Source organism: Protopterus annectens, chromosome 3.part0 (assembly GCF_019279795.1).
Source record: "Protopterus annectens isolate FY-2018-M chromosome 3.part0, PAN1.0, whole genome shotgun sequence".
In the NCBI taxonomy this organism is placed as follows: Eukaryota; Metazoa; Chordata; order Ceratodontiformes; family Protopteridae; genus Protopterus; species Protopterus annectens.
This window is the reverse complement of record NC_056731.1, coordinates 1,104,284,017-1,104,304,126: the sequence shown is the minus strand read 5'-3', so window position 1 is coordinate 1,104,304,126 and position 20,110 is coordinate 1,104,284,017. Positions and strand designations below refer to the sequence as shown.

The window sequence follows — 20,110 nt, the reverse complement described above, 5'->3', positions numbered from 1 at the left end:
CTGAATGTACATTTTAATCCACACCAAACACAGTCAAGCGCTTTCGTTATAAGACTTCTTCAGAACTGTGCAAAAATCACTACAGAGTCAATTTATAACACAAGTACCCTCCCTCATTACCATAAACCAATTAGACCTTAAAAATGTACATACCCTTTAAAATATATAAAAGACATCAAATAAAAAATGTAAAACACTCAAACAAGAATTTTCAAAAATAAGTAGGCGTGTAACAAAGGACAAAATATAATGTATGTCAGATTTTAGTTGCCCTGTGCTCCAACTCTAGTTTGATACTAATATGATCATTAATCCCTGGTGCCATAGTTTCATTTAACTGCAACTGCCATCTCATTTCGGCCCTAAACAAATTTATTGGGCCAATCACCCCCTCTGATGTCACTACCTACCACCTCCAAAATACCAAAGTGAAAACGGTGCCCTGGGTTATCCCTAATATGTCTGAATAAGGCACTGTTTTCATCGGCTCTACTAATACCATAGAGGTGTTCATAAATCCTCCTCCGAAACCTCCTTTCAGTCTTTCCTATGCAGAAATCCTAACAATCCTGGCAAACAGCAATGTAAACTAATCCGATGGTGTTACAAGAACCAGTAGCTAGCCTGATATCCAACCCTTGGGAACCAATACTAACAAATAGGGTTCGGAATGATATATTTACAATACTCGCAGGCCCCACATCTAGTTGTTCCCCTTGTTGTTTTATATTTATTAGACACCGAGTGCTCCAATAAAAATTTTAAATTCCTATTAGTCCTGTAGGAGAAATTTGGTTTTCACCAATAACAGCCATCAGTTCTAGGTTACTTTTAAACAATACCCAATTCCTTTTTATAATGTCTTTAACTAATCGGGTAGTTTCCCCGTAGGCTAACAACACTGAGTAAGTAAAGTCAGTGGTTTGGGAATCGCCACCTGTAACCTCCTTGTTCACAGTAACCCTAAGCAGGGGTTTGTAACTGTGACCCCATTCACCCATAGCTTGATCTCTCTAACATTTGTGACAAAAACCAAGGGATAACCCCTGGAAACAAACATTTCAACCAATTTATCCATATCAACCTTGACTAGACCAATATCCGAGCACATTCTGGCTATCCGAACCATCTGACCTTTCACGATGTTCCTCTTAACAAAATGGGGGTGACTACTCCGAAAATCCAAATAGTCATTAGAAAAGGTAGGTTTATGATAAATATTCAACTTGAAACAGTTTTTACTTGGGTCCTTCCAAAGCCAAACATCCAAATAATTAATTCTTAAATCACCACTGTTCCCAGTAAACTTGAAATACTCACATCTCTCATTTAGAAAATTTAAAAATTTGATGTGCTGATCCCCAACCTTCCAAAGAATGAAAAGGTCATCCAAGAACCTCAAAAGAGGTTGCAAAAGAGGCAACAGCCCTAGTGGAATGAGCTCTAACAGAACTAGACAGAGATTTGCCATAAAAAGAATAACAAAAGGAAATGGCCTTAGATATCCAGGAGGAGATGGTTTGCTTAGAAACAGCCAAACCCAAAAACCTGGGATGAAAGGAAACAAAAAGCTGATCAGACTTACAAATAGTCCTAGTTTTATCCTAATAGTACCTGAGCTGTCTGTGCAAATCCAAGGTATGCAGGACCCTCTCATTAGCAGACTGAGGAGAATAGAAAAAGGAAGGGAGTTGCACCAACTGATTCAAGGACAACTCATGTACTACCTTGTGAATAAAAAGAAGGATTAGTATATGAAGGGGCACCCTATCCCTGTGAAAAAAACAAAAAAGGAGGAATGGCCATAAGGGCCTGGAGCTCAGAAACCCTCCGAGCAGAAATAAGAGCCAGCAACAAACCAGTCTTCCAGCTACAATTTTGCAAAGAAGCAGAATCTGCAGACTCAAAAGGAGCCAGAGTCAAGTTTTCTAAAACAAAATTAAGGTCCCAAGGAAAAGGAATAGGTTTTCTTGAAGGTCTAATATGCAGGATGCCTTCAAGAAAAATGAGAAGTCAAAGGAAGATTCAAGGGCAGACAATAATGGAAATGGCTGACAAATGGTCCTTCACAGAAGAACAGGCTAAATCAGACTGGAGCAACTCACACAAATAAGAAAGGACTAGAGCGACCTCCACTGAAAAAAAGACCCTTGTTACAAATATGGCACCAGACTGAAAATCTTTTCCATTTGGACCAACTGGCAAAAACAGGGTTCGAACTGGCAGCAAAGAACTTCTGGGCAGTTGCGTCTGTACGTCCCTTTGATGCCCAGTGTTCTGTGCGAGGAGCATAAATGTGACATATGGCAAGATCTTTTTTGATTTGCATACTGGTCGTGCATTGGGCTGACCTGGGCGGGACATCCCTGTTATGTAGAATACTACAATAGTGCTACAGAAGGACATCACAAGGCTGCTTTGGCAAGATCTCAGTGTTGGCCACATAACTTGCTAAGGACAGCTATCTGCAATGGATCACTCTGTCCAGAAAATAAAAAAGGGCACACATTTTTAAACACATTTATATATTTATTTTTATTTATTGATATCTGACTGGGTATGTGCCAATTTTCAGCAGAAGCCCAGGAAGAAAAGCTCCACAGTACGAAAAATCATTTTAACAACAATAATTTTACAATCTTCAAAAACAAAGCAACATAAATACAGTTTAAACAATTATACCAAATTAGGGATATAATTTGTCCTTGGGCTGAGCAAGAACAGAGATAGATTTGGCTGGGAAGTCTTTCAGAATGGTTTTAAAGGACTGGAGGGAGGCATACCTCTCAACTGTCCAGATTTTCACAAATGTCCAGATTTTTGCCTCATATTTTTGTCTGCTCCTCATAAAAAATGTTTTTTTGGTAAATCACTGAAGATTGAAGTCACTAAACAAAGACATACATTTGAGTTTCAGACTTCATATCCTTCAGAAAATGCACGCTTAGCATAGCAACTTTCTAAGTTTCTAAGAGCAATATTTAAAATCTGTCCCTATTTTGAGGCCTTTGTCCCCCAATTACTTTAGGCTTTGTGCAGATTTCTTGTGTTTAGAATTTAAAAGGTACAGAGGGAGGATATTAACCTGACGGATACAGGTAAGGAGTTATAGGCCTTAGCAACTTGGTACAAGTACAGACCATGCCCAACTGATTTGATAGCTTTGTGGATACAGAAGAGTTTTTTGTCACTGGATTGGATGACTGAGTGGGAACATAACTGAGTAGGAATGTATTAAAGTGCTGGACAAGCAGACGGCTGGTGGATAATTTTATGGGTGGTGAGAAGTTCTGAATATTAGTTGATGGGTTAGTCCCAACCAATTTAGGCTTTTAGTGCTATACAGCGGTAGGTTCTGAAAGGGGTATTTGCTGCAAATTTAACCACTTTATTATAGCATTGTTAAAGTTTTGCTTTTTGAGAAGCCTTGAGGTTAGTAAGGATGGGAGCACCATAAAATAGTGAGGGGAGGAGATAAGTAGTAGCAAGTGCAGTTTTAGTTGCACTGGTGAGAACGTTTTTGGCGCTGTAAAGCATCCCTAGTTTTTGCAATTTTGTATATGCAGGTGATATTTAAGATTATCATCCCTAATAACTTGCTATTAGAAGTGACTTCAATGGTTGTATTATTAAGACAGAGGAGTTTAAATTTTGTTTTTTCATGACAGAGATATTTGTGGAAAAAGTATTTTCTTTTTGTTCAGCACCATGTTTCAAAGCTTCTTGAGTAATATTTTGGCCTTTTGGTATATCAGTGGTAACTGGGAGGTATGGGGACAGGGTGGAGTGCCATTTTGCTAACTGACACCTATTGGGCAAGTAGCTTTTGTACCACAGAAAGATGGGCTGAAATAGACCTAGTAAGGACATTTGAAGAAGTCTGCTGTGTCAAACTGTGTTGAAGGCTTTAGACAAGTCCTGAAATAAGGAGGATACTAGTTTACTGTTATCTCTAGCTTTACTGACAGTATCCACAAAAGTTAGAAGTGGAGTGTAAGTACTATGGGAAGGATGGAAGCTGTGTTGTGTGGGGGACAGGAGTTCTTAGTTTAGCAATTGCTTTTGAGTACATTTGTATTTTGGAGAGGGGAATAAGACTGTTATAGGTTTAAAGTTAGTGAAATCTGCTGAATTTCCACCTTTGTGCAGAGGAATAATGTGTGACTTTTTTCCAGAGAGCGGGAAAGTGGGATTCCCGAACTGACCTATTTATAAGGATTGAGACAGGATATGCATTGCTATCAACTGCTATTTTAAGGAACTCACTTGGAAGATCATCAGCTGAAGTACAGCATGACTTGAGCTTGAGTAGTTTTATATAGGATATGGGCACAGGTTTGAAAGTGGAAGTCGATGTGGTGATGTGTGGTTTGGTTGGTGTCACTATAAATAAAAGTTTAATTCTACTGCAGTTTTGAGTGATGAGTTACTGGCAGAGGGGTTAGGGTTGTTTTTGTGGCCGGAATGTAAGATTTCTTTGATGGCTGAGAAGAACTTTTTAAGAATGTGTTTGTTTTTATTTTATTTTATAAGCTGTTATAGTATAGTTTTTTTTTGTATCTTCATTTAATTGCTTTTTAGAACAATTGTAGATCATTCTTAAGTTTTCAAACTATTGTGGTGTTTTACAGTTTTGCCATGTTTTCATGCTTTTTCTCTATTTGGCATTAGCATTCCACTCTTTTTGGATAACCAAACTGCATTATTTTTAGTCTCTTCCTTTTAGAGGGTGCAAGGGTCTTTAGGATATTTAGGAAAGTTGTACTGAATTCATTTACAGCATCATTTAAGGGGAGGATTTTTAGAATGTTCCAGCTAACAGATGACATGGTAGTAAAAAGAAGTTATGTCTTACCATAAAGTTCCATCTGCATTGTTGATCCTCGTTCAGTCATTACGTATGGGTATCAGTACCGACCTCGGAACTGAGCCGGCCATCTTCCAAGCTTGTGTCAGCTACAAACTCTCAAGCTAAAACTCTTACCCAGAATTCTCCTCTCCTTGTTACCTCAGACTGAGTTTGCAAGTCAAAAGAAGGTAGAGGCTACCTCTGGTCAAATGACCTTATAGAACCAGATGGTGAGATCCACTAGAAACCACAGGAGGGGGAAGGACGGAGGGTCGTAATGAATTAACGAGGATCAACAATACAGGTGGAAAGTTATGGTAAGACATAACCTCTATCTGATATTGTTAATCCTCGTTCATTCCTTACGTATGGGACAGAGTCCCCAGCTACCTTTATTCCTGGGAGGCTCTCATGGAAGGACATTCCTGAGTGCCATAGAACCAAAATATGCTCTTCCCCTGGAGGCCAAATCCAATTTGTAATGATTGATGAAGGTATGAGAGGTAGCCCAAGTTGCAGCTGCACAAATGTCATGTAAAGAAGCTCTGGCATGGAAGGCAGCAGAAGTTGCCACCGACCTTGTAGAATGAGCCTTTATGGTAGTAGGTAATGGAATATTACGTTGTCTATAAATGAAGATCACACAGTCTTTCAACCATTTAGCCAATGTGACCTTAGCAACAGCACATCCTAATCTAGGTCCAGAATAGGCCAAAAAATAACTGGTCTGCTTTATGAGAGGCCTTAATCCTGTTCAAGTAGAAGTGAATTTGCCTGTGAATATCTAGGGTATGTAGGCAATACTCTCCTTTGTTTGAACAGTTGGGGAAGAAAACTGGCAATTCAATGGTTTGATTAATTGACATTTCAGAGAACACTTTTGGCAGAAAGGAAAGATTAGTTCTCATTGACACTCTATCTCTATGAACCATCAAATATGGACTCTTGATGCATAAGGCTTGAAGCTCAGAAATACATCTGGCAGAAGTAATGGCGACCAAAAACAAGGTTTTCAATGACAAGTATTTGAGGTCGCAAGAAGAAGCTGGTTCGAAAGGTGGCATTGTCAAAGCTTGCAGAACTAATGACAGGTCTCATGGTTGAGTAGGTTCTCTAAAAGGGGGTTTTAGATGATTCACACCTTTTATGAAAGTCTTGCATAACTTGTGTGACATAAAAGAGGAGTCTTGGACACCATCATGGAAATTAGATATTGCAGCCAAATGAAGTCTAATGATAGAGGCCGACAGAGCGGAATGAAAAAGAGTGGCTAGATACTTCAGTACTATCGACACTGGTGCTGAAAAAGGATCTACCTTGCTTTTCTTTCAGACAAAAAGTAAATCTTTTCCACTTGCTTAGATAAGTAATTCTGGTGGAAGACTTATGAGATGCAATAAGAATGTCACGTACTGGCAAAGAAAGATTATTCTGCCTGGCAATCAAGGGAATTGGAGGAGCCAAGCTGTGAGCTTCAGGCTGTCCAAGTTGGGGTGAATCAGATTCTGTGGATGGGAGATCAATGCCGGGGTTGGATGGAGAATCCACGGTTGATCTAGCAGGTGAGGCCAAAGGAAGGGGAACCAAATCTGACGAGGCCAATATGGCGCTATGAGGATCACTTTGCTCTTCAGCCAGCAGGCTTTCTTCAGAAACTGGGGAATGAGGGGGAGAGGTGGAAATGCATAAAGTAGACCCAAGGGTCAATCGTGGACGAGAGCGTCCCTGGGTGACAGGAAATCAGGGCAAAATAGTTGCTGCATTTGTAGTTGGTTGGGGACGCAAAGAGGTTGCAGCAAGGAAGACCCCAGTGGTTGAAAATCTCCGCCGTTATCACGGGATTCAGGGACCACTCATGAGGTTGTAGAATACACCTGCTGAGTCTTGTCTGCTATCACGCTGGAACTCCCGGGAATGTGCGTTGCTAGAAGAAAACGGTTGGTAGCTATCGCCCATTGCCATATACTCATGACCTCTTGATAGAGTGGGTAAGATTTGGTTCCGCCCTGTTTTTTGATGTACCAGACCACCACCATGTTTGTCTGATTGTATCGCAATAGTCCCAGATGGCAGCAGGGGATGGAATGCTTGCAACGCCAGAAGCACCGGGTCTGTCCCTGACATAGCCCCCCCACCCCATCAAGGAGGTGTTCATGGTCACTGTAGCCTTGGGTTGTTGGGGGGAGAAGGGGCGAGTCCCACTGTGACGGGTTGTGGGTCATCCACCAATTTAAATCCTGTTTGCACCTGTGAGTTAACCGAATCTTGGCTGAAAGATGGTACTGAAAGGGATACCACTGGGTGAGCAGTAGCCATTGTAGAAGCCTCATGGGAAACCTGGCCAGTGGGACAATGGTGATGGAGGCTGCATGGAACCCAACAACTGTAGAACAGAGTGAGCTGTGGATTTCTCCCTTGAAAGGATTGGGATCAGTTGTTGCTTTATCCTTAGAATTCTGTACTCTGGAATGGAAGCTCTGCAGTCCTTTGTATTCAAGATGACCCCTATGAATTCTGTGGACTGAGATGGGGTGAGATTGGATTTTTGCCAGTTTATGGTTATGCCTAGCCTTTTTGCAGAAAGGAGAGAGTATGCCAGGGCTTCTTCCAATAGATGTCTGGTGGGGGCGGAGATGAGACAGCCATCTAGGTATGGAAACACCTGGAATCCTTGCAGTTGCAAGTGAGCTGTGATGACTGCCATGCACTTTGTAAACACTCTGGGGGCTGTAGAGAGTCCGACGGGCAATACTCTGAACTGGTAGCGACTGGCTCCCGCACAGAAGCAAAGGAATCTTCTTGATGGCCTGTCCACTTTTATGTGGTAGTACGCATCTTGAAGATCTATCGAGCACATCCAATCGTCTTTTTCCAAAAGCGGAAGGATAGACTGTATTGTGACCATCAGGAATTTTTGTACTGTTACAAACTTGTTCAATACGCTGAGATCTAAAATTGGTCTCCAGTCCCTGGTTTTCTTTGGTACCAAAAATAGTCTTGAGTAGAATACAGATCCTATCTGGTCTGGAGGGACTATTTGGATAACTCTTTTTCTTAGCAGCTTTGATATCTCTAATGCTGCTTCTTCCCTCTGACTGGGTGGAACGTCGGGTAAGTTTGTTGGGGGAGCGGGACAAAGATCGAAGGGAATATGATAATCTTTGGTTATTATCCTTTGTACCCAAGAATCAGTGGTGATGGTTAGCCAGGCAGAAGGGTACAAAGAGAAATGACCCCCAACCACTTCCAGAGGAAAGCAGTTGGGCCACTCTTCAGGAGCACTGGTAGGATTGGCCAGAGAAAGAGTCCCTGAAACCCTGGTTACACGGACCCCCTCTACCCCAAAAAGGGTGTCTTCCCTGTGAGTTCCCCCTCTGCCTCTAGGGTAGAACTCGGCCTGTGCATCACGGAAAGGACCCTGAGACTTTTTGCACCATATCTTCCCACTCCTCTGGTTTCTGGAGAAAGCCCGTTGAGGAAAAGAATAATGGACACCCACGGCAGAAAGGGTCTTACCATCCTGTTCACATCTGGCCAGTGTGCTTTTAACCTTGGGTCAAAACAATGAAGAGGCTTCGATAGGAGTGTTGAGAAATGAAGCCTTGAAAGGTTCCGTGAAATTACACAAGCGCATCCAAGCGTGTAGTCTCAGAACAATGCCTGAACTCACCGCTCTAGCTGCTCCTTCTGATGCAGGAGATATCAGGTGAATGGAGGAGTTAGATATCGATTCAATGGTGGCTAGCTGAGAGGCCACTTTGGCACGGACCTCATCAGACATGGCACCAGCCAAAGTTTCAGAAAGCTCAGAAATTAAATCTCTCTGAAGCCTGGTAAAGTGTGCCATATAGTTCAGGGACCTGATTGCAAAGGTCGCTGATGCAAATGTATGCTTCCCTATTCTGTCCAGAGCCCAGGACTCTTTGTTGGGTGGGTGGACAGTCTGGCTTTCTTCTTCCAGCAGGTCCTTTTTAGTTGCGGCTGCCACCACCAAAGCATCTACAGGAAGACCTTTGGACCAATGGGTGTCAGTGGCAGGAGGAGACAACATTTTATCTGGCCTCCGGGTAATGGCCTCAACGGTGTCAGCAGCCTTCCACGCACGCTGCACGACGAGCCAGACCAGTTTTCGGCAGGTGGAGTAACCCAGGAGGTAGGGGGCCGGGCACAAAAGGCCTGCAGGAACACAGACTCTTCAGAGGTCGGGTTCGAGGGTTGCCAGTCACCTCTCTGTTTAAGACTTTCAAGAATATCACCAAAGGATACCTCAGAGGGTGAGCAAGGGGACCTATTCCCATCATCAAAGTCTGTGTCTTCATTAAGGGACTCCTTTGTGGAATCCATGTGCTTCCTCTTGCACAAGCTTTTTTGATGAACTTCCTCAGAGGGAGAAGCTGGGAAAGACAGCACAAACGGGGTTTCCTGTGGGAGTATATCCTGAGGCCCTTGCGCCCGGTGTCCGCCAGGAGCGACTTGTGTACATAGCAGTCCAGAGGAGGGCGGGGAGAGTGATAGCACAGGATCGCCAGTCGACACCAGAGCCTTCTCCATTAGCTGGAAGGCCGGTCCACCTGAAGAGGGGTGAGTGTCCAAGACAGGCGTCACCCCTCTCCTAAGTGGCTCAGCCTGCCGACTCGGAGTCCCTGGATGGCTGTGAAACACCAAATTATGTACACCACAGCTTACATCCGGGGTCGTAGCAAAACTCTCCTGCCATGAAGGCAACTGCGGCTCCTTAGTGAGGTCCATAAAGGGAACCGTAGAGGGGGAAGACTGTGCTATTTCAAGGGGCTTCAAAGGCAATGAAGGAGGAGCAATAAGTAGGGGTCTTTGGCAAAGGGTGATCACCTCCCGAGGAAGGATAAGTCCTGGGGGGCAGGATACCTCTGACCAAAAGCACTTGATCCACAAGACTTCTAGTGGATTTCACGGGCATGGCTGAAGGGGAGTCAGGCCTATCCAAAGATGGAGCAAGCTCGGTGCCCACCTCACAGGGCTGCACTGAAAACAATGGGGCTGTACAGGACTGAACTACAGGTGTCTGCACTGAGGAAATCATCTGCTATGGCTGGAACTGAAAATATCAGTGCCGATAACTGAATTGTCGGTGCTGAGAGGGTAGTCGGTGCCGGGTAAGTTGTCAGAGCCGAAAAGGCAATGGGCGTCGAAAAATCCATCGAAGTCTTAACAGTCTGCATCAACTGGACAGTTGGTGCCGGTAAAGAAGTCTGAACTGAGGAGCCCCTTGGTACCAATACGCTAGTCGTTGCCAAAGTCACAGATGGCGCCGATGGCCTTGGTGCCGAAAGTCTAGGTACCGAAAGCGCTGGAGCCGAAGAAGTCAAATCCGAAGTGGAAAGCTTAGATTTATTGGGTCTCAGCAGATAACGAAGGAAGAGACTTGGCCTTTATATGTTCATCACTCTTTTTCTTATGGGATCTTGGAGGGGTTGAAGCCTCCGACCCAGAAATAGCCTCTGAAAAAGGAGATTTAAGTAGCCCCTTCAATATCAGTTTATTTTTTCTCTCTATCAACAGTCCTGTTAGAGAAATTCTTACAGATCCCGCAGGGCGGGTCAACTGTTAAATGAGGCACACCCAAGCAATAGACACACAGGGAATGTGCATCTGAAGTAGGTAATTTATGGCCACAATCTGAACATCTTTTAAATCCTGGACTACCCTTTTTTATCTGCAATGTTAGAAAGAAAGAAGAAAAAAATACCCAGCAATAGTACAAGAATTACCCGAAGGTAAGTAGGAAAGGGGTTTACCAACGATGGTAAAAAAGAAATTACCTTGCGGTAAAGAGGAGGAAAGGAATTGAAAGGATTCAAGAAAGGATAGTCACTAAATGCGATAAGGTAAGAGAAAACTATCTAATAACTTTTCTGTGAGAAAAGGTTGTTTTAGAATTTAGTATGACGAAAAAAAAATGTAGTTAGTTCAAGAGAAGTAGCTTGACATGACTGAATGACGATGCGGCAAAAGAAATCTGGGGTAACAGGGAGAGGGGAATTCTGGGTAAGAGTTTTAGCTCGAGAGTTTGTAGCTGACGAGAGCTTGGAAGATGGCCGGCTCGGTTCCAAGGTCGGAACTGATACCCATACATAAGGAATGAATGAGGATTAACAATATCAGATTGAATATTTATGAGTTAAACTTGAACAGATTTCATGTTGTTTTATAAACATGCTGTTTGAGTGGATGTGTGAGATGTCTGCTTGCACAGTTTGGGAGATGGTTACTGAGAGAGTCTGACACTGTACCTGTGGTGGTGAATTTGCTAGGGTCCGATACTATGATCCAGTCTAATAAGGGAAATGATGTCTTGTTATAATGTGAGGCTATTAATTAGTTGTGTGAAACATTATAAATTTGTGATAGATGTAGGGGAGTTAGCCAACACAAAGGAGGAAATTCAACAGACATCACTAACTTTAGACTTATACCAAGCAACTGATATTGACAAGACCTAGTAGTATTTTTTATGTGGAGTTGTTATGGACATCCAGTGCAGGATATCTCCCAGTGTAGCTGTATTGTCACCAGGAGGGATGTAAAGGACAGTAATACATATTTGTTTATTTTCAGGAAAGTAATAAAAAGCTCTGCAAAATTGAACTTTTGATATTAGTTTGTTACAGGGGGAAATGTGGTAGTTGCTGGGAAATATTAGAGCAATACCACCACCTTTCCTCCTTATATGGGAATACCTTGCTTTTCTTTGTTACAGTAATATCCTCATTTTTATAATTTTACTTTGTTGCATCCCAGAAAAACTAATGGAAGGCAGACATATTGAGAGGAGTTTTGTTCCTTAGCGAAGGTTTCTTTCATTTTCTCTCCCGTAATGTACTGTGTCTCGTCAAAAAAGTAAATAAATAAAAACAAATAGTCGCTACCCTCCTGGAGTATAACCAAGAAATTAAGTTTTGTTCCGCAAACTCAAAATGTTGCTACCCCCAACCCTAACCCCATCTCTTGCTTAAATAAACATTTGTCAAATGTTGGCTCTTAGGGCATTAGCAACCCGGCATTAGAAAATAATGGTACTGGATGCGCTGAGGCATACATCACGTGCCACTTTCAAAGGAAAGTAAGTCAGCAATGTCATACAAGAGGAAGTAAATCGTCAATAAACAGCCATACATACAGTAATATCCCACACTGTGCATGGGGGACATATTGCAATGTATTATCTAGTAACACAGAAGAAACAGAGTATTTTAAAATGGCCGTGGAAAGCAACATTTAGTTTCCAGGCGGTGACTTTTGGTGCCCTGCTGCCTGCTAACCATCAGTTCCCCATGATCTACTATCTTAGTCATTCCTCAAATGGGTGACAGCTGTCCCCAGTCCATTCATTACCTATGAGATAAGAGCTGATCATGCAGCCTACATCCTGGTAGCCATTAGGGCTGTTTTACTTATGTGGTTTAATCCCACTGGTTGGTGGTGACGTGGGCTTCCCCATCACCATGGAAGGACAGCCTATTCCCTTGACACAGAAATGCTCCTGCCCCCTCACATGCCTCTGCAAGGGCTACCATACTGGCTTCGGCAGTACCACTTACATCCCGGTCCCCACACAGGCAACCTTTGTCACTCTTCTGCAGCACCAGCTTACGAGAGGGAGAGCAGCTACCACAATCCTTCCTCCCAGACAAGTGCTCTGAAAAAAAAGTTATGAGTCTCTCACTCATATCTCCCAGGCTTTTCAAGCAACACAAGCCAATAACTGTTCTTGGATCATCTCAGTCGCAGTGAGAACTTTATCCTTCTGTGCCAAAGGGTCAGGGCAAGCAACAGTGTTTTAAAAGATCTGCATAAATGAGCATTTGACACTGTAAGTTAAGTAATGCTGAAAATCGGATCACATGCAGTGGAGAGCCATGCAGTCTGGTACATTAGCCAACAACAAACTTAGTAAGGGAGATTAAATTATTTATTTAATCATTTGTCTTTGTTTACCAGAAAATTCCAACTGGGTAATAGCCTTTTTCAGCACAGCCCCTGGAAGAAAAGCTCCATGTACTTACATTGCATTATACTAAGTTCCAGTCAAACACAGACTAGTTACATTTCTATTTACATTTATAGACAAACAGTAGTTACATTTATACATTCTAAGATTTTACAGAGGTGGAAATTACCAAAGAGAAAGAATACATGCAACTTAGTGGATTGTACAGGAAGCAGTTATACATAAAAATTGTTTTGTTATTTTAGTAAGAGGTTGAGAACAATATGTTTAAGGAGAGTATTTGGAGAATATAAATAAGAATATAAAATATTCAGAATACTCTATGTAATATCCTGTTAATGGCACGTTTTCAACTTCAGCTTGTTTTGCAAATCAGCCATGTTTTACAAGCCATTTTGAGAACCAATACTTTGACTATAATGCATTTAACACAATTATACCTTCTCCTTCAGCATCATTTTGACTCAATCACTAAAGAGAAGCTAAGCAAAGCTGGCCTTTGACTTCATCCATAGGAACAATGGTGCATCCTGGGCTACTTTTCAGAATTTGTATTTCTCAGAACAGACTTGAAAGAAATTTTCATAGCTCTTGAACTGTAACAGCCACACAAAAAGTATATATTTTTACCCACTTTTTTTGGCTCCGCAGAGCTGACTTTTAGTTGCCACCACTTCCTCTACTTTTTCAGGAAGTCTACAAGATCCGCTTTAGCTTCCCCTGGGCTATACCCACCCCACATCTGAGGCTAGTGAAAAAGCCGAGATCCATGGGGCAGTGTCATACTACTTTTGAGGAGTGTGCATACTATGTTCCTTGCCCACCGTGGGTGGGATATGCAATGAACATCAGCACTGATCCTTCCCTCAATTTAGCAAAAGACTGCTGTCAACAAGACGTCCCATCAAACCCTTAGTAGCATGTTTGTGGAACTCTCCCCAGTCTTCACCAGGGAAATCAGCCATGCTGGTGAGCCATGTGCAAACTTCCTTCCCTCCTTTCCCTAAGGATGCCCATCCTAAACTGCCAGTGCCTCATACCTGAGCTGTTAATCAAATCTGGCTAGCATGGGCCATAAGTCAGGGTTTGATTCCTCTACACCACAGCAATGGCACTTAAAAAGTATAAATGCAAAAATTGATCAATACACACACACACACACACACACACACACACACACACACATATGTGTGTTTGTGTGTGTGTGTGTGTGTGTGTGTGTGTGTATATATATATATATATATATATATATATATATATATATATACACACACATACATATATATACACACACACACACACACACACACACACACACACACACACACACACACACACACACGTGTGCGTATTTATATACATGCATGTGTGTGTGCAGGTATGTGTGTTTCCATATGTACATACAAATATATATATATATATATATATATATATATATATATACACACACACATATACATGTGTATGTGTGTATACATATATCTCGAGTGTAACTCAAAAGATAGAATACACATATAAAGAGGAAGGAATTCATAAATGAGTGAATGCTCATTGGCATGAATCACATACAGTTTAATTTATTTTTATACAGTGCATGCAAGTAGAAGTGTGCAGGAAAACTGATGTTTAAATGAAAAAGTGGTTGTTGTGAAGATGTGCCAGTCTGTGTTACAGAGAAGTTGGTGTGAATATGTAAACGCTAGCAGGTTAGGGTTAGAGTACGTGTTAATGGGATAGATTCAATGGTGTGAATGTTTTGTGTGTGTTCTGTGACCCTTTTGTCTTGTGTAATGGTACTGTAAACTTAATGTCTAGGGTTAGGATTAGAGGCAGGGGTAGGGTTAGACTTCTTCAAACTAACCACTGCTTCTCTGTTTAAGCACTTCATGCAAAACAAATCACGACACTTGTTACAATAATTCCAACCATTCAAACTTTGTTCTTTAAATAATTACATAAATAAATATGCAAGTCACAAAAAATATGTAACTTGCTAAACCACACTTCTAAATTCATAATGCTCTCATCCCATCCTAAACATGTTTATATGCTTATCTTATTACTCTTAATTCCTACTTCTTAACTCTAGTTTTATACTCACAATTTTCTTTTACCCTGGAACAAAATATGCCACCAAACAAAGTCGGCCCTACAATTCTTTTCTATTTAAAACAACTTCCTTGTCTCTCCTTTGCCATCCAAGTGCACATATTCTACAATAAAACATAAAAACTTTGACAAATCCTTGCAGTGAATAGTAAGCTTGTAAAGTGCATTGTAATTATCTTTTGTTTTGATGGGATATAATTGGTCATGGATTCTCAATGCCAGTTTCATTGCAATTTTACCAATATAAAATGAAATCCAACCCTGTCGTTTTGCCATGCAGACATCAGTGACAGAGTTATATGTGTAGAGGTCCCTTACACTATGGTTACGTCCGAACAGTAGTGAACTTTGGCTATAAACTTAACAGAATTTACAGGAACACACTTATAGGTTACTTTTATCTTATTACTGACATTCTCCCTTTAAATGATTTTTACAGCATCTTTAAAGTTAGGACTACTCTTATAAGTAATCACTGGTGCCTCTCCCATTATTTCTCAAAGCTGCTGGTTAGTCATCAAGATTTTCCAGTTACTAATAAAAATGTTTTTTAAGTTGCCAGCCGTTTATGGAATAATGTAAAAGCGTTCCAGATTATCACTCTTCCTGTGTACAAGTTGCTAATCATTATTATCCTTGTAACTTGTCTTTTGACGCACTTCCTCAATCATTTTTTCAATAGCATCTTCAGGATACCTCTTTCTTACAAACACACTCCTGTATTCTTGTTTAGCAGAGTTATATTCAGACTCTAGCTAGAAGCTCTCGTAAGTGCACTTTGAACTGCATCTTTCAACCATTTTGGATGTGCAGTACTATAATGTAAAAACTTATTACTTGCAATATTTCTTCTAAAAAATCCTACTCACTATTCACAATTTTACCTTAAAGAATTGCAGATCCTAGTCTTCCTTTTCTTTTTGAACACTCATGTTAAATTTCAAAAATTCCCAGGATTTATTCAAATAATTATAAAACTCATCAAAAATATCTTCTCCACCTTCTCACAGTAAAACAAGTCATCTGTAAGTAACAATAAAAATGAATAAAGTTGCAGAACTGAGTATTTAAAATGGTCACAAATTCCCACTCTGCCATAGTAGTATTTAGAAAGCTAGATGCCATCATAGCACCGACAGCTGCACCCGTTTTTTTTGCCTACAAATATTGCCACTAAACAAAAAAATCCAGCACAAGACTAAGCAGCATGAGAATAGCGTCAACATCATCTTTTTCAAACCTTCACTGTTAAGTCAACTATCTCAACAAATCTGCATCATAAGGACTTGATATCTGAAGAAGTCACAAAGTATTTCTTGTACTAAAACATATTTCACTTTAAACAAAAAGAGGAATGACTCTTTCACACACATACTAACATTCTGAACTACAGATTCAACAGATTCTCAAAATACATCACTATCAGTTCAATTTTATAACTAGCAGCAATGACAATTGGTCTGAATGGATGTGCACTACAATTTAAATGTAATTAGGTATACAAAAAATAGCACTTTTTAATAACAACGACAAAATGAATATATCATCTGTTATTTTGTCATAACAAAATAAAGCAGTCAATACAATGTCAATACATTTAAGAGCTTTATGTATCAGTTTTATCCACAACTTCATATGCAGAATCATCATTCAAGTGCTTTATCTACATAATCATCAGTGTACATTATAACTAAAGCAGACCCATTGTCTGTTTTCTTATATCTAAATTCCTTTTTTGATTTCAGTTGTTTTCATATTGAAGACATGTTATAAAACTTGCATATCTTACCAACTAGAGTGCTATTTAAAATCCTCCTAATGTTCTTGTAATACACTATTAATCCAATCTGGCAAAAGTCACTTGTAGTACGTACCACCTTGTTACCATCAACATACTGTTTTTCATCCTTAAAAACACACTTCAAAATTAACTCTTACATTTTAAGGATCATCCAAGTTCCAACAACATTAGCCCTCTATCCTGGCATCAAAGAAACCTCCCTTTTTGTTGACTCCCAATCTGTAAAATTTAAAATATAAAAGAAACTATTATTACTTGCCTCTTTTTGGTCCTTAGATAATTCTCACCACTGTGGCTCTGCAAATGTTGTTCTTAACTGATATGTACTTAACCACTACTGATGTTTTGTATGTCATTACTCGCCATGAAGGCATTAAACAATGTGCTAGAGAGTACTTGAGTTTTTAATAAAGCACTTGAACGCTTGTTGTCTGATTATTTTCCAACATAGAAACCTCAACACCACCTAACTGGTTCAGATGGGGACTGACAAACTTACCAGTTGTGAAATTCAAATCTTACAGTGAAAAATCTTACAGAGGAAGAGTTCTTCAAGGTGGGCAGAAGTGCAGAACTCCTTTAAGGGTCTCCTTGAACAACCAGTGCTGGGATACATGTCTACTTTTCACAAGGTCATGATGGTCAGAAACAGCTGACTATCTAGAAAATCTATGCTATCTGTAAAAAACTAATGTCAGAGTTATACAGGTGCCTGTAATAGATCACAGTCACCCACAAAATGATCAAGTGGAGTGGTATCAGGTACCAGCCCACCCACAAGGAGGACTTCTTTCATTTGGGAAGTATTTAAAATATGTAGAAACCTCAGTCACATCTCACTACTTTGACAGAAGGACCAGTGAATTAGTATGTCTGCAATAGCAGACAGACTCTGACATGGAATCAGCTGCCAACCTAACCCAGGACTTTGGAATTCAGGCCGACTGCGGGTAGCCTGCCAGCAGGATAACCCAAGTGTAATGACTGCAACAGTGAAACACGATGAACATCAGATAAACACATAAGTAGTGATTTTATTTTTCTAAGATCAGTAAAATTATGGTGGAACATATACTTACTGAAGCCACCCAATGTAGGGGATGCAGGTTTCCGAAATATGATGCTTGAAGGCAAAAAGAACAGTCATATATTTCCAACTTCCAAAGGAAGAGAAATATCAAGGGTTCACAGAAGCTCATTCATATTAAGGGGGAAAGACACCAGCACAAGAACTTTGCAGGTATAATGAGACTGAACTGGCAGCCAGTGCAAATTCTACAAACTCTGAGTTATATGAATGTGACGGAGAGTACCTGTACACAGCTAGAATGTATTTTGAATCAGCTGCAATTGATCAAGTTCAATGTTAGGAAGCTCTAAGTAAAGGGAGTTAACAGTAAACACAACTGGAAAAGCCTAGGGAGTGCACAACTACAGAAACACCTTTTGGGGAGACATGTTTAATGTGGCTGTATTCTTTAAATAAAACAGGATGACATGACAATGTATTATACCTGATCCCTAACCATTTATGTGACATCCAAAACAAAAGTAACAAGATTTTTCAACTTATCTATGAATGTCAGTTTATCACCAACATAAATAATAGTGGGATTTAAAGTCTGACAGAATTTCTTCAAGTGGTATAAATAGCCAAACCCAATGCCATGAAGGTGTTATGCTTCAAATTTATTTTATTTAGATAATTTATTAACTGGGGAGTGGACTGGTACAAATTTTTTTAGTCTTTTTAGCTCATTTTCACAATAAAGATTGACATCCATAAAACAGTGTGAACTATATACACTTTGAAGTAAATATTGAAATGAACATTAAGTAGTAAACAAATAATATGGCTACAGAACTTGTAAGAAAGACACTGTTTCATTACACAGACACTACAAACAGACCTGGGATTATAGATATGACAAATTATGAAATAAAGCTATGCAAAAAAAGCTAAATAAGACAAATATGATCTGAACAAGTGATTATTTGTAACAACTAAACAGTGACCAGTTATGTGCAAACAATTGCTGATCATTCAGTTTAGATGTTTTTCAAGTCCTTACCAAGGGAATCCAAAGTTGACATTGGATTTGGAGGAAAGGAGAGATATAGTTGTGTATTATCCACATAAAAGTTATACTGAAGACCTCTCTCCCTAATGTGCTTTCCAAATGGATATGTGCACTGGAAGACCCAGAATGGAACCCTGTAAGACAACAGACACAGCACAGCGAGGGCTGTCTGTTGAGTACACCCTGAAAGGCAGGAGGCAAATCAGTTCCGGACAGTACCAGCAGCCTCGCAGTAGGTCTATAAATGGTCCAGCAGAATACAGTGCTCAATTGTATGAAATTATAGAGAGATCGGAAGGACCAAGGTGGATTAATAAAGCTGATCCCTCTACATGTGAACATATTTAAAATCATGTGTGAAGGCTGACTCAGTACTAGGTCTAATGAAGAAACTAGAATGAAGTGGCTCATGTAACTTGGCACTTTTGTAAGGCAGAATGAAGCTCAAATGAATAACCTTCTCAATAAGCTTACCGATAAACAGAAAGTTAGAAATAGGGTAGCAACTATCAAAATCTTCTGGACTTCTTTAAGACATGGGTCATCCTTTTGCAAATTATATAAGATCAAATAAAAACATCAAAGGCATACTAATAAATAATGATTTAGTCTCCAAAATGAAATTTGCAGATGACATCCTATTAACTTTGACTGAGTGCAATTCTTCTCTTATTGCAGTATTCCAAGCAATAGAAATATTCCAGAAGACATTGGGACTCAGTCTTAATGAGAACAAGACTAAAATGCTACCTGTTAATTATAATATTAATAAAACAGATAAGAAATTACATAAATACATTGTGAAAGATAGTAAAATCACTTACTTATGGATAATCTTATTTGATAGTATTAAAGATATAACAACTCTTAATTATAATAACTTAAATTCCGTAAAACAATCTCTTAATAAATGAAATACGTTTTTCACTGTGGAAGAGAGATTCTCCCTAAATAACATGATTATCCTTCCTAAAATTCTATATATAACACAGTCTTTATCCCTCCCACCCCCCAAAAATATATATAACAGTTTAATTATTTGTTTCTGAGATTTTTATGGTTTCCTAATAAGCCTAGATTGGCTTTAAACCATCACATTAGAGACTGGACATTGGGTGGTATTGGTCTTCCACATTTAGAATTATATTCCTTATCCTCAGTTGTTAAGACAATAATTGCTTAGTTAAATAACAATTATAATGTCAACTGGAAAGATATTCAAGGAAGTATTTGGTGTAAATCCAATAATTTAACAAAATCATATCATGCTAAAATAGCTAGTA

General features: G+C 39.9%; 1 protein-coding gene across 4 annotated transcripts in view; it reads right to left on the bottom strand.

The window, feature by feature from the left end:
* The window catches only part of RIPK1 (receptor interacting serine/threonine kinase 1), a 1,251,693-nt gene that overhangs the window by 177,816 nt on the left and 1,053,767 nt on the right, over positions 1–20,110 (bottom strand). The window lies entirely within an intron of this gene.